Source organism: Glycine max, chromosome 14 (assembly GCF_000004515.6).
Source record: "Glycine max cultivar Williams 82 chromosome 14, Glycine_max_v4.0, whole genome shotgun sequence".
In the NCBI taxonomy this organism is placed as follows: Eukaryota; Viridiplantae; Streptophyta; class Magnoliopsida; order Fabales; family Fabaceae; genus Glycine; species Glycine max.
The window spans coordinates 23,624,347-23,641,851 of NC_038250.2; the positions used below are offsets into that span (position 1 = coordinate 23,624,347).

At 38.4% G+C, this 17,505-nt stretch overlaps 2 non-coding genes across 2 annotated transcripts; one reads left to right on the forward strand and one right to left on the reverse strand.

Moving 5' to 3' along the window:
* Positions 1-3,024: 3,024 nt before the first annotated feature.
* Positions 3,025-3,131, reverse strand: LOC112999483 (small nucleolar RNA R71). The gene has a single exon (XR_003264669.1). It is a non-coding gene; the product is annotated as a small nucleolar RNA R71 (small nucleolar RNA).
* A 13,100-nt stretch (positions 3,132-16,231) lies between these two features.
* Positions 16,232-16,338, forward strand: LOC121173504 (small nucleolar RNA R71). The gene has a single exon (XR_005888531.1). It is a non-coding gene; the product is annotated as a small nucleolar RNA R71 (small nucleolar RNA).
* The last annotated feature ends 1,167 nt before the right edge of the window (positions 16,339-17,505 follow it).

Below are 17,505 nucleotides of genomic sequence, written 5' to 3' on the forward strand. Positions count from 1 at the left end.
CCCTAAAATACAAGGGCTGAAAAATCCTACATTTTTAGGGTACCCTACCTACATTATGGAGCCCTAAATACAAGGTCCAAAAATAATGAAACCTTAATCTAATATGTACAAAGATAAGTGGGCTCATACTTAGTGATCGAGGCCGTACCCGAATAAAATAAACATTAAAATGTAGTAACTAGGAAGAGATCCTAGGTCGTCTCCCAACGAGCAATGATAAACCAAATGTTCATAACAGATAATAGGAAATAGTAACAAATGGGGGGGGGGGGGTTGTTTGCTTTTGTAAATTAAACAGCGAGTAAAATTGAATTAGAAAATATCAGAATTAAAATAAGTTACTTCCCCTTGATTCACAAGCAAGTCTCTTATCCTAGGTTGCGAGAATTTATCCTTTATCAGTTTAACCACTTAATCGAACCCTAAATTAAATTACTAAGCGAAATTTAACATAAGGCATTCATTATGTGATTAAGCAACACATACACCAATTTCTTCTATTTTCTAAACCCTTTTTGCACCATTTTAATTACTGATTGGTCTTAATTGTCAATTAATCAGGCAATTTTATTATTTGGGCTCATTTAGCTAATTTGATGTTTTTAATCTAATTTCAGGAATTAATGAAACATTGGGCTTAATCCAGATTTTGGTTATGGACTTGAAGAGGGCAAATAAAGCAACGCTTACCTTAGTTAATTTCTAATTAGGAAATTTCGCAATTTTATTTTATGTTGTTCAGTGTTTATTTCGTTTTGGGCCAGAGTATTGTAAATAGGGCCCAGTGACTTTGAGTGACTCTTTTTAAATAGTAGCCTTGGGATTCGTGCAAGGCATTCTGTTATGGTATTCATTATTCAGAGCTTTGTTTTAGGGTTTTCGTTTTTCTGTTTTGATGCTTCGGAGTTCGTAATGAAATTTTACGTTTTCTGCTTCTAATTACAATTTCGTTCTTGCTTCTTCTTCTACTCTCATTTACGTTTCCATTCATTTACGTTTCTGCTTCATGTTTCAATTGCGTTTTCTGTTTGAATCCATGGAAGGCTAGATTTTCTGGTGTTGTTTCCTTTTGAGGACGAAGCCCAACTCTCTTTGAGGTTTCGCTTGTAATGTGGTTTCCTGGCAGTTCTCCCTTCACCAGTATCCCAAATTCGTGAATATTAATCGGTGCACGCTTCGTGTTCGATTAATTGCCTCTAAGCCTAACTTGCGTTCATGCTTAATGGACGAAGGGCTAACTGGTGTATGTGGTGCCTAATCACGTATTGAAAACCCTAAGTTGATTTTCGCTTAGTAAGTTGAAATAGGGTTGGATTAAGTGGTTGACTGTTAGGGACGAATTCTCCATAACCCAGGATAAGAGAATGGCTTCTGAATCAGAGGAAACAACCTGTTTTTAATATTAGTAGTTTCGTATTCCAGTTTACTTGTTCTGCTCTTTAATCACAAAACAAACAAACCCCCCCAATCGTTACTGTTACTGTTACTGCAAGTATATTATGAACATTTGGTTTGTCACTGCTCGTTGGGAAACGACCTAGGATCACTTCCTAGTTATTGCATTTTCATGTTTATTTGATTCGGGTACGGCCTTGATCAAATTTGGTGCCGTTGCTGGGGAGCAGTGTCCAAAGGTTCATAATAGCTAGCTAGTGTTGTGTGTTTAATCCTTTCGTGTTTTATGTTTAATTGTTAGTATTGTGTTAGTATGTGTGTTAGTGTTGTTTGGTGTCCTGGTATTTTGTTTAATGTGTGTTCTGTTTTAGTTTTCCCATTAAGCGTTTCCCCTGTTTCAGTCTTGGGTGTTTTGCTGTGAAGATTGTGCTTGCGGCAAAAACAGAGTAGTAGTAGAAATCAATTAGAGACGGATTTTAGCGACCACCCATGCTGAATTATTTGAGATTTTTTGTTTTAGTAGCTAGGGTTGTTATTTTTGGCTGAATTTTTTTGTGGTAACTTCTTTTAATCCATATTTTGTGAGAAAAATAGCTAGAGCCTTTAGTTTGGTCAGATTTGAAAGTTCCAAAAAACTAGCAAATTTTGTGTTTGTCAAAACTTCAAACGGCCATAACTTTTGCTCCGGTTATCAGAATCGCAATTATTATATATGCATTTGGTGTAGAAAAAAATTTCCTACACCGTGGCAGCCTGCCGTAGGCTGGCTGAGGTCTCCATCATCCAAAAAAAGCGATTCTGTCAAAAGTTTTTTATTTTTCTAGTTTTATTCACTTATTTTTCTTAACTTACCATTTTTAGCTTTCATAGTTAGACTTTGAATTTTTGTCTGAAATTTTTTGTGCTATCTTCCCATCATTTTATAAGGTTGCTCACAAAATTTCAAGTCATTTGGATATCATTTAAGGGTAGCTGTAGTTCAAACCTACACCTTTATTTACATGATAAGGCAACTAGTTGTGTGCATGCTGAATGTAGTGTATGACTAGAGGCAATCCATCTGACTTACAACCCTTTGATCCTGAGATAGATAGGACATTTCATATATTAGTTAGGCATCATTTTATACCTTTTGATCATTCTGAGCATTCCATTACTGGTGAATATGTGTATTCTGTTATTGGTGATTTTGAACATCCTGATCTTGAGCATTATAATTTTGAGCATTCTGATTTTGCACATTCTAAGAACATGGCACAACCTCCACCCCGTGAGAGGACTCTAAGGGAAATGGCTGCACCTGATTTCACCTACAAAAGCTTGTGCATCCAATACCCCGATGAGGATGTCCCATATGTTCTTAAAACTGGACTGATTCATTTGCTTCCAAAGTTTCATGGCCTTGCAGGTGAAGACCCGCACAAACATTTGAAGGAATTTCATATTGTCTGTTCCACCATAAAACCCCCAGATGTCCAAGAGGATCACATATTTCTGAAGGCTTTTCCTCATTCATTAGAAGGAGTGGCAAATGACTGGTTGTATTACCTTGCTCCAAGGTCCATCACGAGCTGGGATGACCTTAAGAGAGTATTCTTAGAAAAATTTTTCCCTGCTTCCAGGACCACAGCCATCAGGAAGGATATCTCAGGTATTAGACAACTCAGTGGAGAGAGCCTGTATGAGTACTGGGAGAGATTTAAGAAACTATGTGCCAGTTGCCCCCACCATCAGATTTCAGAACAGCTTCTTCTCCAATATTTTTATGAAGGACTCAGTAATATGGAGAGAAGTATGATAGATGCTGCCAGTGGTGGAGCCCTTGGAGACATGACTCCTGTTGAAGCTAGAAATTTAATTGAGAAGATGGCTTCCAACTCCCAGCAGTTTAGCGCTAGAAATGATGCCATAGTCATTAGAGGAGTGCATGAGGTAGCTACAAACCCATCTGCATCATCTGAAACTAAGAAGCTTGAAGGCAAACTGGATGCATTGGTTAACTTGGTAACCCAGCTGGCCTTGAATCAGAAATTTGTACCTGTTGCAAGGGTTTGTGGTTTGTGTTCCTCTGCTGACCACCATACAGACCTTTGCCCCTCCATGCAGCAACCTGGAGCAATTGAGCAGCCTGAAGCTTATGCTGTAAATATTTACAATAGACCTCCTCAACCTCTGCAGCAAAATCAACCACAGCAGAACAATTATGACCTCTCCAGCAACAAATATAACCCTGGATGGAGGAATCACCCTAACCTCAGATGGTCCAGCCCTCAGCAACAACAACAGCAGCCTGCTCCTTCCTTCCAAAATGCTGCTGGCCCAAGCAGACCATACATTCCTCCACCAATCCAACAACAGCAACAACCCCAGAAACAGCCAACAGTTGAGGCCCCTCCACAACCTTCCCTCGAAGAACTTGTGAGGCAAATGACTATGCAGAACATGCAGTTTCAGCAAGAGACCAGAGCCTCCATTCAGAGCTTAACCAATTAGATGGGACAATTGGCTACCCAATTGAATCAACAACAGTCCCAGAATTCTGACAAGCTGCCTTCTCAAGCTGTCCAAAATCCCAAAAATGTCAGTGCCATTTCATTGAGGTCGGGAAAGCAGTGTCAAGGACCTCAACCCGTAGCACCTTCCTCATCTGCAAATGAACCTGCCAAACTTCACTATACTCCAGAAAAAGGTGATGACAAAAATTTACCTAACAATTTCTGTGCAGGTGAATCTTCTTCCACAGGTAATTCTGATTTGCAGAAGCAGCACATTCCCCCTCTTCCATTCCCTCCAAGAGCAATTTCCAACAAAAAAATGGAAGAGGCAGAGAAAGAGATCTTGGAAACGTTTAGAAAAGTAGAGGTAAACATACCTCTGTTGGATGCAATAAAGCAAATTCCAAGATATGCCAAATTCTTGAAGGAGTTGTGCACTAATAAGCGGAAGCTTAAAGGAAGTGAACAAATTAGCATGGGCAGAAATGTCTCCGCACTGATTGGTAAATCTGTTCCTCAAATTCCTGAAAAATGCAAAGATCCAGGTACATTCAGCATACCTTGTATTATAGGGAATAATAAGTTTGACAATGCCATGCTAGATTTAGGAGCCTCTGTGAGTGTTATGCCTCTATCGATTTTAATTCTCTATCTCTAGGTCCCTTGCAGTCAACTGATGTGGTAATTCATTTTGCTAATAGAAGTGTTGCCTATCCTGTTGGTTTCATAGAAGATGTCTTAGTTAGAGTTGGTGAACTGATTTTCCCTGTTGATTTTTATATCTTGAATATGGAAGATGGATTTTCTCAAGGATCAGTTCCCATCATTCTAGGCAGACCCTTTATGAAAACTGCTAGAACTAAGATAGATGTTTATGCAGGCACACTGTCTATGGAATTTGGTGACATAACTGTTCATTTTAATATTCTGGATGCTATGAAATACCCATCTGAAGATCTTTCTGTATTTCGTGCTAAAATAATTGACCATGTTGTTGATGAATACATGACTGATCTTTATTCTAATCTGCATGCCTCTCACTCTTCATGCATTGAGTCTGAAATTGTACTTGATCATATGTCTGAATTTGATGCTGAGAGTGAATCTGAGAGTGATATTGATTGCATGTCTGGTGGTGGTGTTTTACCTCTCGAGATTGATTTTATAGAGTCAGATAGGACTAACCATGTTTCAGGAAGTACACATACCTCTGACTTTCTTTATGAGGTAAAGGCTGAGAAACCATCTCCTTCTACCACTGTCCAGCCGACCACACCAGAATTGAAGCCTCTGCCATCAAATTTAAAATACGCTTACTTGGATGATAGCAAGAGTTTTCCAGTGATTATATCTGCCTCCCTTGCTGATGAGCAAGAGGAAAAGTTGTTGTCAGTTCTCAAGAAGCATAAGAAGGCTATAGGCTGGACCCTGGCGGACATTCCGGGTATTAGCCCATCCACATGTATGCATCGAATAAATTTAGAGGATGGAGCTAAACCAGTAAGACAGCCACAGAGAAGACTCAACCCGGTGATTCTTGATGTAGTGAAGAAGGAAATAACCAAGCTTTTGCAAGCTGGAATCATTTATCCTATCTCCGACAGCCAATGGGTGAGTCCCGTCCAGGTAGTCCCGAAAAAGACTGGCCTCACAGTGATTAGAAATGAGAAGGAGGAGCTGATTCCTACTCGGGTGCAGAACAGTTGGAGAGTCTGCATTGACTATAGGAGGCTGAACCAGGTTACCAAAAAGGACCATTTTCCCCTGCCATTCATTGACCAGATGCTTGAACGCCTAGCAGGTAAATCCCACTACTGTTTCCTTGATGGTTTTTCTGGTTATATGCAAATTACTATTGCTCCTGAGGATCAGGAAAAGACCACATTCACCTGCCCCTTCGGCACTTTTGCCTACAGGAGGATGCCTTTCGGCTTGTGCAATGCCCCTGGTACCTTCCAGCGGTGCATGATTAGTATTTTCAGTGATTTTTTAGAAAATTGCATAGAGGTGTTTATGGATGATTTCACTGTATATGGATCCTCTTTTGATGGTTGTTTGAATAGTTTGGAAAAGGTTTTGAATAGATGCATTGAAACTAACCTTGTTCTAAATTTTGAAAAATGTCATTTTATGGTTGAGCAAGGTATAGTTTTAGGCCACATTATTTTCAATAAGGGTATTGAAGTAGATCCTGCAAAAATTTCTGTTATTTCACAATTGCCTTAACCCCTCTTGTGTGCGAGAGGTGCGATCTTTTCTTGGTCATGCAGGATTCTACAGGCGCTTTATAAGGGATTTTAGCAAAGTAGCCCTTCCACTATCCAACTTGTTGCAAAAGGAGATGGAGTTTGACTTTAATGACAGATGCAAAGAGGCTTTTGATTGCCTCAAAAGAGCGTTGACTACCACCCCCATCATCCAGGCACCCGATTGGACAACCCCTTTTGAGCTTATGTGTGATGCATCAAATTATGCATTGGGGGCTGTCCTTGCTCAGAAAATTGATAAATTGCCCAGGGTGATATATTATGCTTCTAGGACTTTAGATGCTGCCCAAGCGAATTATACTACTACTGAGAAAGAGCTTCTAGCCATAGTTTTTGCTCTTGAAAAATTTCGATCTTATTTGCTTGGTACCCGCATTATTGTTTATACTGACCATGCAGCTCTAAAGTACTTGTTGAAGAAGGCTGATTCTAAGCCTAGGTTGATCCGATGGATGCTCTGGCTCCAAGAGTTTGACTTAGAGATCCGTGATAGGAGCAGAGCACAAAATCTAGTTGTTGATCATTTGAGTCGGATTGAACGTATATCTGATGCAGATTCACCTATTCGGGATGATTTCCCGGATGATCATTTGTATATACTGTACAATATTTCTGACTCTCTTTCTACTCCCTGGTTTGCTAATATTGTCAACTATTTAGTTGCTTCTGTTTTTCCTCCCTTAGCATCTAAGGCCCAAAAAGATAAAATTAAAAGTGATGCTAAGCATTTTATTTTGGATGACCCCTACTTGTGGAAATTATGCAGTGATCAGGTCATTAGACGGTGCATTCCAGATCATGAGACTGACTCAGTCCTGCAGTTCTGTCATTCTTCCGCACCGGGAGGTCATCTGGGTGTTCAAAGGACAGCTCGCAAAGTGCTTGATTGTGGTTTTTATTGGCCCACCATCTTTAAAGATGCGTGGAAGATCTGCAGCACTTGTGAGCAGTGTTAGAGAGCAGGAAATACACTTACATGGCGACAACAAATGCCTCAGCAACCTATGCTATTCTGTGAGGTGTTTGATGTCTGGGGTATAGATTTCATGGGTCCTTTTCCTGTCTCTTTTGGTTATGTTTACATTCTCCTTGCAGTTGACTATGTTTCAAAATGGGTGGAAGCGAAGCCCACTAGAACTAATGATGCTAAAGTTGTCGCAGACTTTGTCAGGTCTAATCTGTTTTGCAGGTTTGGAGTACCTAAAGCAATTGTTAGTGATCAAGGAACCCATTTTTGCAACATGACAATGCATGCCCTGCTTAAAAAGTACGGGGTGGTACACAGGGTATCCACACCATACCACCCCCAGACCAATGGACAGGAAGAAATTTCTAACCGAGAAATCAAGCGAATTTTAGAGAAGATTGTGCAGCCAAGCAGGAAAGATTGGAGTACCAGGCTTGATGATGCTCTCTGGGCACATCGGACTGCCTACAAAGCACCCATAGGAATGTCTCCTTATCGGGTTGTCTTTGGAAAGGCATGTCAACTTCCAGTGGAAATTGAGCACAAAGCTTACTGGGCAGTGAAGACTTGCAACTTCTCTATGGATCAAGCTGGTGAGGAAAGAAAGTTGCAACTGAGTGACTTAGATGAAATCCGCCTAGAAGCCTACGAGAATGCCAAGTTCTACAAAGAAAAGACCAAGAAGTTCCATGATAGCATGATAGTTAAAAAAGACTTCGTGGTTGGGCAAAAAGTGTTATTGTATAATTCTAGGCTTGGACTCATGAGTGGTAAGTTGAGGTCTAAGTGGATTGGTCCTTTTGTTGTTACTAATGTTTTTCCTTATGGTACAGTTGAGATCAAAAGCGACTCCACAAACAAGAGCTTCAAGGTCAACGGACATCGACTTAAGCCATTCCTCACGAACCCTTCTTTAGTGGACGTAGTGGTGGTAGAGACTTCTTTACTCCACCCTACTCTTCCTCCACCATGACTTAGGGAGTTTTTCTTTTCCTATCTCCTTCCTTGCTTTTATTACACTTGTCCGATTCTCTTTGATGATTTAATTGTTTTTAATCTTTTAATTGTGCTACATTGAGGACAATGTGTTGTTTAAGTATGGGGGGGAGTGTTCTTTGGTTTTGCTAGTTTTGTTGGTTTTGTTAATTTGTTAGTCGTGTTAATTTGTTAATGTTGTTAGTTTCGTCGGATTTTTAGTTTAATATTTTGGGTCCATTTTGTGTGCATGTACGACTTTGCATGTTTTTCTTTGAATTATAGGATATGTTCAAGAAATGGGTAATTGTTTTGAAAATAAAAGTTCTTGACATTTTGTGACTTGAAATCCTTGATTCTTCTCTACATGTCATGATAGTTTTGAAAGCTCAATTTGAAAGTGATGAGTTTACCTTTGTGAGAATTTGAGCCATCCATCATCATAATCATTTGGTGTGTTTTGCCCCATTGATTGCTTGCACAATAGCCTTGGCTTGATTCTTGTTGATGCGTCCTAATTCACATGCATATTTGGAAATGATTGAGGCAATTTTGTTCTTATAAGCTTCTAGCCAAATGAACTTACCTTGAATTAATTCCTTTGATAGCCCTTTTGAGCCTTGTTTCCCTTTCCTTGTTTTGAAGCTCACTACAAGCCTTAAGTGAAAAACCATGATATCACCATATCCTTAAGGAATTTTGGAGCTTTGGAATTGTTTTGGGAATAAGTGTGGAGGGGGGGGGGGGGGGGGGGGGGGGTTGTTTCATTGGATAACTTGTTTTGTTGGCTATGCTTCATGATGTATTTTGGGCCATACTTGATGTACACTGCATATTGGTTAAATGTTGGACATGCTGAATGAAATGTTGTTTCTCAAAGGCTATAGAGTAAAAAAAAAAAATCGAAAAAAAGAAAAAAAAAAGAGAAAAAGAAAAGCAATAAAGTTGAGTGAATAAGATCTTAAATGGCACAAGAATGATGAAACTCTTGGTTATACTCTTTATGTTCAAATTTTATCTTTACTTCTTTTTATTTTCTTATTTTTCTTAATATGCACTTATTCCCCATTGCTCCTCTATCCCTTTGGGATTTAGCCACTTATTCCATATTTTTCCATACCTTGTCCTTGGCCCCATTACAACCTTAAAAGACCTTTTGATCCTCATGTGCTTGTGTTTATGGGTTGATTGTCAATTTTAGAATCTTGCCAAGTTTATGTGGTGTTTGCTTTCATGGGTGCTTTGAGGGTAAATAGTAGCCTAAACACTTGAGAGATAGAGTGTATATCTTGTGAGGCTTTATCACTTTTCATTCTTGAGCTGATTAACTATTTTGCCATGATTGGGTTGCTTGTAAGATTTTCATGAATGTCTTGACTTTTTGGATCTCCTTATGTTAGATGTTACCCATTCCTTTCATTCCTTGATGTTCATTGAGAAATATGTGAATGTTTTTCTTTGTCTCCCTTTGATATCCTTGGATTTTGTTCTTTGTTTCATTTTGCCCAGGAGTGCAAAAGGCTACGTATGGGGGGTTTTGATGTGCCATCATTTTCTTCTATTTTCTAAACCCTTTTTGCACCATTTTAATTACTGATTGGTCTTAATTGTCAATTAATCAGACAATTTTATTATTTGGGCTCATTTAGCTAATTTGATGTTTTTAATTTAATTTCAGGAATTAATGAAACATTGGGCTTAATCCGGATTTTGGTTATGGACTTGAAGAGGGCAAATAAAGCAACGCTTACCTTAGTTAATTTCTAATTAGGAAATTTCGCAATTTTATTTTATGTTGTTCAGTGTTTATTTCGTTTTGGGCCAGAGTATTGTAAATAGGGCCCAGTGACTTTGAGTGACTCTTTTTAAATAGTAGCCTTGGGATTCGTGCAAGGCATTCTGTTATGCTATTCATTATTCAGAGCTTTGTTTTAGGGTTTTCGTTTTTCTGTTTTGATGCTTCGGAGTTCGTAATGCAATTTTACGTTTTCTGCTTCTAATTACAATTTCGTTCTTGCTTCTTCTTCTACTCTCATTTACGTTTCTGTTCATTTACGTTTCCGTTCATTTACGTTTCTGCTTCATGTTTCAATTGCGTTTTCTGTTTGAATCCATGGAAGGCTAGATTTTCTGGTGTTGTTTCCTTTTGAGGACGAAGCCCAACTCTCTTTGAGGTTTCGCTTGTAATGTGGTTTCCTGGCAGTTCTCCCTTCACCAGTATCCCAAATTCGTGAATATTAATCGGTGCACGCTTCGTGTTCGATTAATTGCCTCTGAGCCTAACTTGCGTTCATGCTTAATGGATGAAGGGCTAACTGGTGTATGTGGTGCCTAATCACGTATTGAAAACCCTAAGTTGATTTTCGCTTAGTAAGTTGAAATAGGGTTGGATTAAGTGGTTGACTGTTAGGGACGAATTCTCCATAACCCAGGATAAGAGAATGGCTTCTGAATCAGAGGAAACAACCCGTTTTTAATATTAGTAGTTTCGTATTCCAGTTTACTTGTTCTGCTCTTTAATCACAAAACAAACAAACCCCCCCAATCGTTACTGTTACTGTTACTGCAAGTATATTATGAACATTTGGTTTGTCACTGCTCGTTGGGAAACGACCTAGGATCACTTCCTAGTTACTGCATTTTCATGTTTATTTGATTCGGGTACGGCCTCGATCACTCATAAACGATCATTAAGCATGAATGTAAATTAAGCGCAGAGACAATTAATCAAGCACTAAGCATGCATGAATTAATAGCAACAAATTCAGAGTAATTAGTGAAGAGGAAAAACTGAACAAAATTTAACAATAATAGTAGAACCTCAAAGAGTATTGTACTTGATCCCCAAGAGAAGACAACGCTGAGGACTTAGCCTTCCATTAATCAATAGAGAACGAAATTATAGATTGAAGAACAAAATTTTATTGCTAAAACGAAAAGTCAGAACCTTGGTGCTGTTATATAGTTTTCCAGCCCCAAAGCTTACAAATCTGTTTTAAATCCAAGCCCATAAATAAATTAAATTCAAATCTAGATAAGATAAGATAAAATCTAGATTAAATAATATCTAGATGAGAACAAATCTGAATAGTATCTAGATAAGATAAAGATAAGATAAGATCTAATTTTGTAGAATAAAATAGTTTGTCCTCTTCAAGTCCAAGCCCAATTATGGATTCAAGCCCAATGCTTCATTAATTCCTGAAATTAGACTAAAAACATCAAATTAGCTAAATGGGCCCAAATAATAAAACTGCCTAATTAATTTGACAATTAAGATTAATCAGTACTTAAAATGGTGCAAAAAGGGTTAAGAAATAGGAGAAAATAATGGCACATCAAAACCCCCCATACTTAGCCTATTGCACTCCTGGGCAAAATGAAATAAAGAACAAAATCCAAGGATATCAAAGAGAGACAAACAAAACATTTACATATTTCTAAATGAACATCAAGGAATGGGTAACATCTAACATGAAGAGATCCAAAGAGTCAAGACATTCGTGAAAATCATCCAAGCAACCCAATCATGGCAAAATAGTTAATTAGCTCAATAATGAAAAGTCATAAAGCCTCACAAGATATACACTCTATCTCTCAAGTGTCTAGGCTACTGTTTACTCACGAAGCACCCATGAAAACAAACACTACATAGACTTGGAAAAATTATAAAATTGACAAACAACTTGACAAACACATGCACATGAGGATCAAAAGGTCTTTAAAGGTTGTAATGGGGACAAGGACAAGGTAGGGAAAAATATGGAATAAGTAGCTAAATCCCAAAGGAATAGAGGAGCAATGGGGAATAAGTGGAAATTAAGCACAAGTAGTAAACCCAAACCCTCTAATATCAACAAAATCAACCAAGGCTCCCAAATCAAGTTCTCATATCAAGACCTTATTTATTCAACTTCACTTCTTTTTTTTTTTTCCTTTTTTTTCTTTTTTTTTTGAATAGTACGAATTTGCAGCAACTTAAATTTTTTTTTGATAATTTTTTTTGATTGAACAGTACGAAATTGAAGATTAAAGCAAGAACCAGACAATATATATATACATCAAGCATGGCCAAAATAAAACATTAAGCATGGCCAAAAAATCATATCTTCCAATGAAACATACCCCCCCCCCCCCCACAAAAACACTTATTCCCAAAAAAATTCCCAAACTCCCAAATTCCTTAAGGGTAAGGGGATATCATGGTTTTTCACTTAAGGCTTGTAATGAGCTTCAAAACAAAAAAAGGGGAACATAGGCTCAAAGGGGCTATCAAAGGAATTAATTCAAGGTAAGTCCATTTGGCTACAAGCTTATAAGAACAAAATTGCCTAAATCATTTCCAAATATGCATGTGAATTAGGAAGCATCAACAAGAATCAAGCCAAGGCTATTGTGCAAGCAATCAATGGGGCAAAACACACCAAAAGATTATGATGATGGATGGCTCAAATTCTCACAAAGGTAAACTTATCACTTTCAAATTGAGCTTTCAAAACTATCATGACATGTAGAGGAAAAATAAGGATTTCAAATCACAAAATGTCAAGAGACTTTTATTTTCAGAACAATTACCCATTTCTTGAACATATCCTATAATTCAAAGAAAAATATGCAAAGTTGTACATGCAAACAAAATTGACCTAAAATATTAAATTAGAAACCCAACAAAACTAACAAAACTAATAAATTTAACACAAACAAAACTAACAAAACTAGCGAAACCAAAACCCAAGAACACTTCCCCCCATACTTAAACAACATATTGTCCTCAATGTAGCATAATTAAAAGATTAAAAGCAATTTAAACCATCAAATAGAATCGAACAAATGTAGTAAAAGTAAAGAAGGAGATAGGAAAAGAAAAACTCCCTAAGTCATGGTGAAAAAGAAGTAAGCTGAAGTAAGGAGATCATTTGAGCAAGGACAACCCCCAATGTGTAATTGGATGCATCGCGCATTAGCTCAAATGGGACTATCCAATCAGGTGGCTGAATGATAGACGTGGTAGTCACCGCACACTTGAGGCAATCAAAAGCCTCTTTGCATTTATCATTAAAGTCAAACTCCACCTCCTTTTGCAACAAGTTGGATAGTGGAAGGGCTACTTTGCTAAAATCTCTTATAAAGTGCCTGTAGAATCCTGCATGACCAAGAAAAGATCGCACCTCTCACACGCAAGAGGGGTATGGCAATTGTGAAATAACAGAAATTTTTGCAGGATCTACTTTAATGCCCTTATTGGAAATAATGTGGCCTAAAACTATACCTTGCTTAACCATAGAATGACATTTTTCAAAATTTAGAACAAGGTTAGTTTCAGTGCATCTATTAAAAACTTTTTCCAAACTGTCCAAACAAACATCAAAAGAGGATCCATATACAATGAAATCATCCATAAACACCTCTACGCAATTTTCTAAAAAATCACTGAAAATACTAATCATGCACCGCTGGAAGGTACCAGGGGCATTGCACAGGCCAAAAGGCATCCTTCTATAGGCAAAAGTGCCGAAGGGGCAGGTGAATGTGGTCTTTTCCTGATCCTCAGGAGCAATAGTGATTTGCATATAACCAGGAAAACCATCAAGGAAACAATAGTGAGATTTACCTGCCAGGCGTTCAAGCATCTGGTCAATGAATGGCAGTGGAAAATGGTCCTTTTTGGTAACCTGGTTCAACCTCCTATAGTCGATGCATACTCTCCAACTGTTCTGCACCCGAGTAGGAATCAGCTCCTTCTTCTCATTTTTGATCACGGTGAGGCCGGTTTTCTTTGGAACTACCTGGACGGGACTCACCCATTGGCTATCGGAGATAGGATAAATGATGCCAGCTTGCAAAAGCTTGGTTACCTCTTTCTTCACTACATCAAGAATCACTGGGTTGAGTCTTCTTTGTGGCTGTCTTACTGGTTTAGCCCCATCCTCTAAATTTATTCGATGCATACATGTGGATGGACTAATACCAGGAATGTCCGCCAGGGTCCATCCTATAGCCTTATTATGCTTCTTGAGAACTGATAACAACTTCTCCTCTTGCTCATCAGCAAGGGAGGCAGATATAATTACTGGGAAACTTTTGCTATCATCCAAATAAGCATATTTTAAATTTGATGGCAGAGGCTTCAATTCTGGTGTGGGCAGCTGGATAATGGTAGAAAGAGATGGTTTCTCAGCCTGTACCTCATAAAGAAAGTCAGAGGTATGTGTACTTCCTGAAACATGGTTAGTTCTATCTGACTCTAGAAAATCAATCTCAAGAGGTAAAACATCACCAGACATGTAATCAATATCAAATTCAGATTCATTCTCAGCATCAAATTCAGACATATGATCAAGTACAAATTCAGATTCAATGCATGAAGAGTGACATGCATGCAGATTAGAATGAAGATCAATCATGTATTCATCAACAATATGGTCAATTATTTCAACACGAAATACAGAAAGATCTTCAGATGGGTGTTTCATAGCATCAAGAATATTAAAATGAACAGTTATATCACCAAACTCCATAGATAGTGTGCCTGCATAAACATCTATCTTAGTTCTAGTAGTTTTCATAACAGGTCTGGCTAGAATGATGGGAACTGATCCTTGAGAAAATCCTTCCTCCATATTCAAAATATAAAAATCAACAGGGAAAATCAGCTCACCAACTCTAACTAAGACATCCTCTATGAAACCAGCAGGATAGGCAACACTTCTATTAGCTAAATGAATTACCACATCAGTTGACTGCAAAGGACCTAGAGATAGAGAATTAAAAATAGATAGAGGCATAATGCTAATAGAAGCTCCTAAATCTAGCATGGCATTGTCAAACTTATTGTTCCCTATAATACAAGGTATGCTGAATGTACCTGGATCTTTACATTTTTCAGGGATTTGGGGAACAGATTTACCAATCAATGCGGAGACATTTCTGCCCATACTAATTCTTTCACTTCCTTTAAGCTTCTGCTTATTAGTGCACAAATCCTTCAAGAATTTAGCATATCTTGGAATTTGCTTTATAGCATCCAGTAGAGGTATGTTTACCTCTACTTTCCTAAATGTTTCCAAGATCTCCTTCTCTGCCTCTTCCATTTTTTTGTTGGAAATTGCTCTTGGAGGGAATGGAAGAGGGATATACTGCTTTTCTTTAGATTCACATGCATAGAAATTGTTAGGTAACTTACTCTTTAAATTTTTGTCATCATCTGTTTTTGGAGTAGAGTGAGGTTAGGCAGGTTCATTGGCAGATGAAGAAGATGCTACTGGTTGAGGTCCCTGACACTGCTTTCCTGACCTCAATGTAATGGCACTCACATTTTTGGGATTCTGGATAGATTGAGAAGGTAATCTATCAGAATTCTGGGACTGTTGTTGATTTAACTGAGTAGCCAACTGTCCCATCTGATTAGTTAAGCTCTAAATGGAGGCTCTAGTCTCTTGTTGAAACTGCATGTTTTGCATAGTCATTTGCCTCATAAGTTCTTCATGGGAAGGTTGCCGAGGGGCCTCAACTGTTTGCTATTTCTGGGGCTGTTGTTGCTGCTGTATTGGTGGAGGAACGTATGGTATGCTAGGGCCAGCAACATTTTGAAAATAAGGTTGTTGTTACTGCTGTTGTGAAGGATTCGACCATCTAAGGTTGGGATGATTCCTCCACCCGGGATTGTACTTGTTGTTGGAGAGGTCATAATTATTCTGTTGTGGCTGATTTTGCTGCTGAGGTTGAGGAGGTCTGTTGTAGATGTTTGTAGCATAAGCTTCAGGTTGTTCAATTGCTTCAGATTGTTGCATAGAAGGGCAAAGGTTTGTGTGGTGGTCGGCAGAGGAGCATAAACCACAGAGTCTGGCGAGAGGTGCAGATTTTTGATTCACGGCCAGTTGGGTTACCACGTTAACCAAGGCATCTAGTTTACCTTCAAGCTTCTTAGTCTCAGCTGATGAAGATGAATTCATGGCTACTTCATGCACTCCTCTAATGACAATAGCATCACTTCTGGCACTAAATTGCTGGGAGTTGGAAGCCATCTTCTCAATTAAATTTCTGGCTTCAGCAGGGGTCATGTCTCCAAGTGCTCCACCACTGACAGCATCTATCATACTTCTCTCCAATATTGGAGAAGAAGCTGCTCTGAAATCTGGTGGTGAGGGCAACTGGCACATAATTTTTTAAATCTCTCCCAGTATTCATATAGGCTCTCTCCACTGAGCTGCCTAATGCCTGAAATATCCTTTCTGATGGTCGTGGTCCTGGAAGCAGGGAAAATTTTTTCTAAGAATACTCTCTTGAGGTCATCCCAGCTCGTGATAAACCTTGGAGCAAGGTAATATAGCCAGTCCTTTCCCACTCCCTCTAAAGAATGTGGAAAGGCCTTCAGAAATATATGATCCTCCTGGACATCTGGTGGTTTCATGGTGGAGCAGACAATATGGAATTCTTTCAGATGCTTGTGTGGGTCTTCACCTGCAAGGCCATGAAACTTTGGAAGCAAATGGATCAGTCCAGTTTTAAGAACATATGGGACATCCTCATCAGGGTATTGGATGCACAAGCTTTTGTAGGTGAAATCAGGTGCAGCCATTTCCCTTAGAGTCCTCTCACGGGGTGGAGGTTGTGCCATGTTCTCAGAATGTGCAAAATTTGAATGTTCAAAATTATAATGCTCAAAGTCACCAATAACAGAATGCTCAGGATGCTCAAAAGGTACTAAATGTTGTCTAACTAATCTATGAAATGTCCTATCTATGTCAGGATCAAAGGGTTGTAAGTCAGATGGATTGCCTCTAGTCATACACTACATTCAGCATGCAAAACTAGTTGCCTTCTTATGCAAGTAACAATGTAGGTTTGAACTACAACCACCATTAAATGATATACAAATGACTTGATATTTTGTGAGCAACCTTATAAAATGATGAGAAGATAGCACAAAAAATTTCAAATGAAAATTCGAAGTCTAACTATATAAGCTAAAAATGATAAGTTAAGAAAAATAAGAAAATAATACTTGGAAAATAAAAAACTTTTGACAGAATTGCAATTTTGGGAAGAAGGAGACCTCAGCCGGCCTGTGGTGGATAATCACGGCATGGGAAATTTTTTTCTACCCAAAATACATATATAATAATAGTCATTCTGATACCCGGAGCAAAAGTTATGGCCATTTGAAGTTTTGACAAAAATAAAATTTGCTACTTTTTTGGAACTTTCAAATCTGACGAAACTAAAGGCTCTAGCTATTTTTCCCACAAAATATGGATTAAAAGATGTTACCACAAAAAAATTCAGCCAAAAATAAGAACTCTAGCTACTAAAACAAAAAAATCCCAAATAATTCAGCAAGGGTGGTCGCTAAAATCCGTGGCTACATGATTTCCACTACTACTCTGTTTTTCCGCAAGCAAAAATG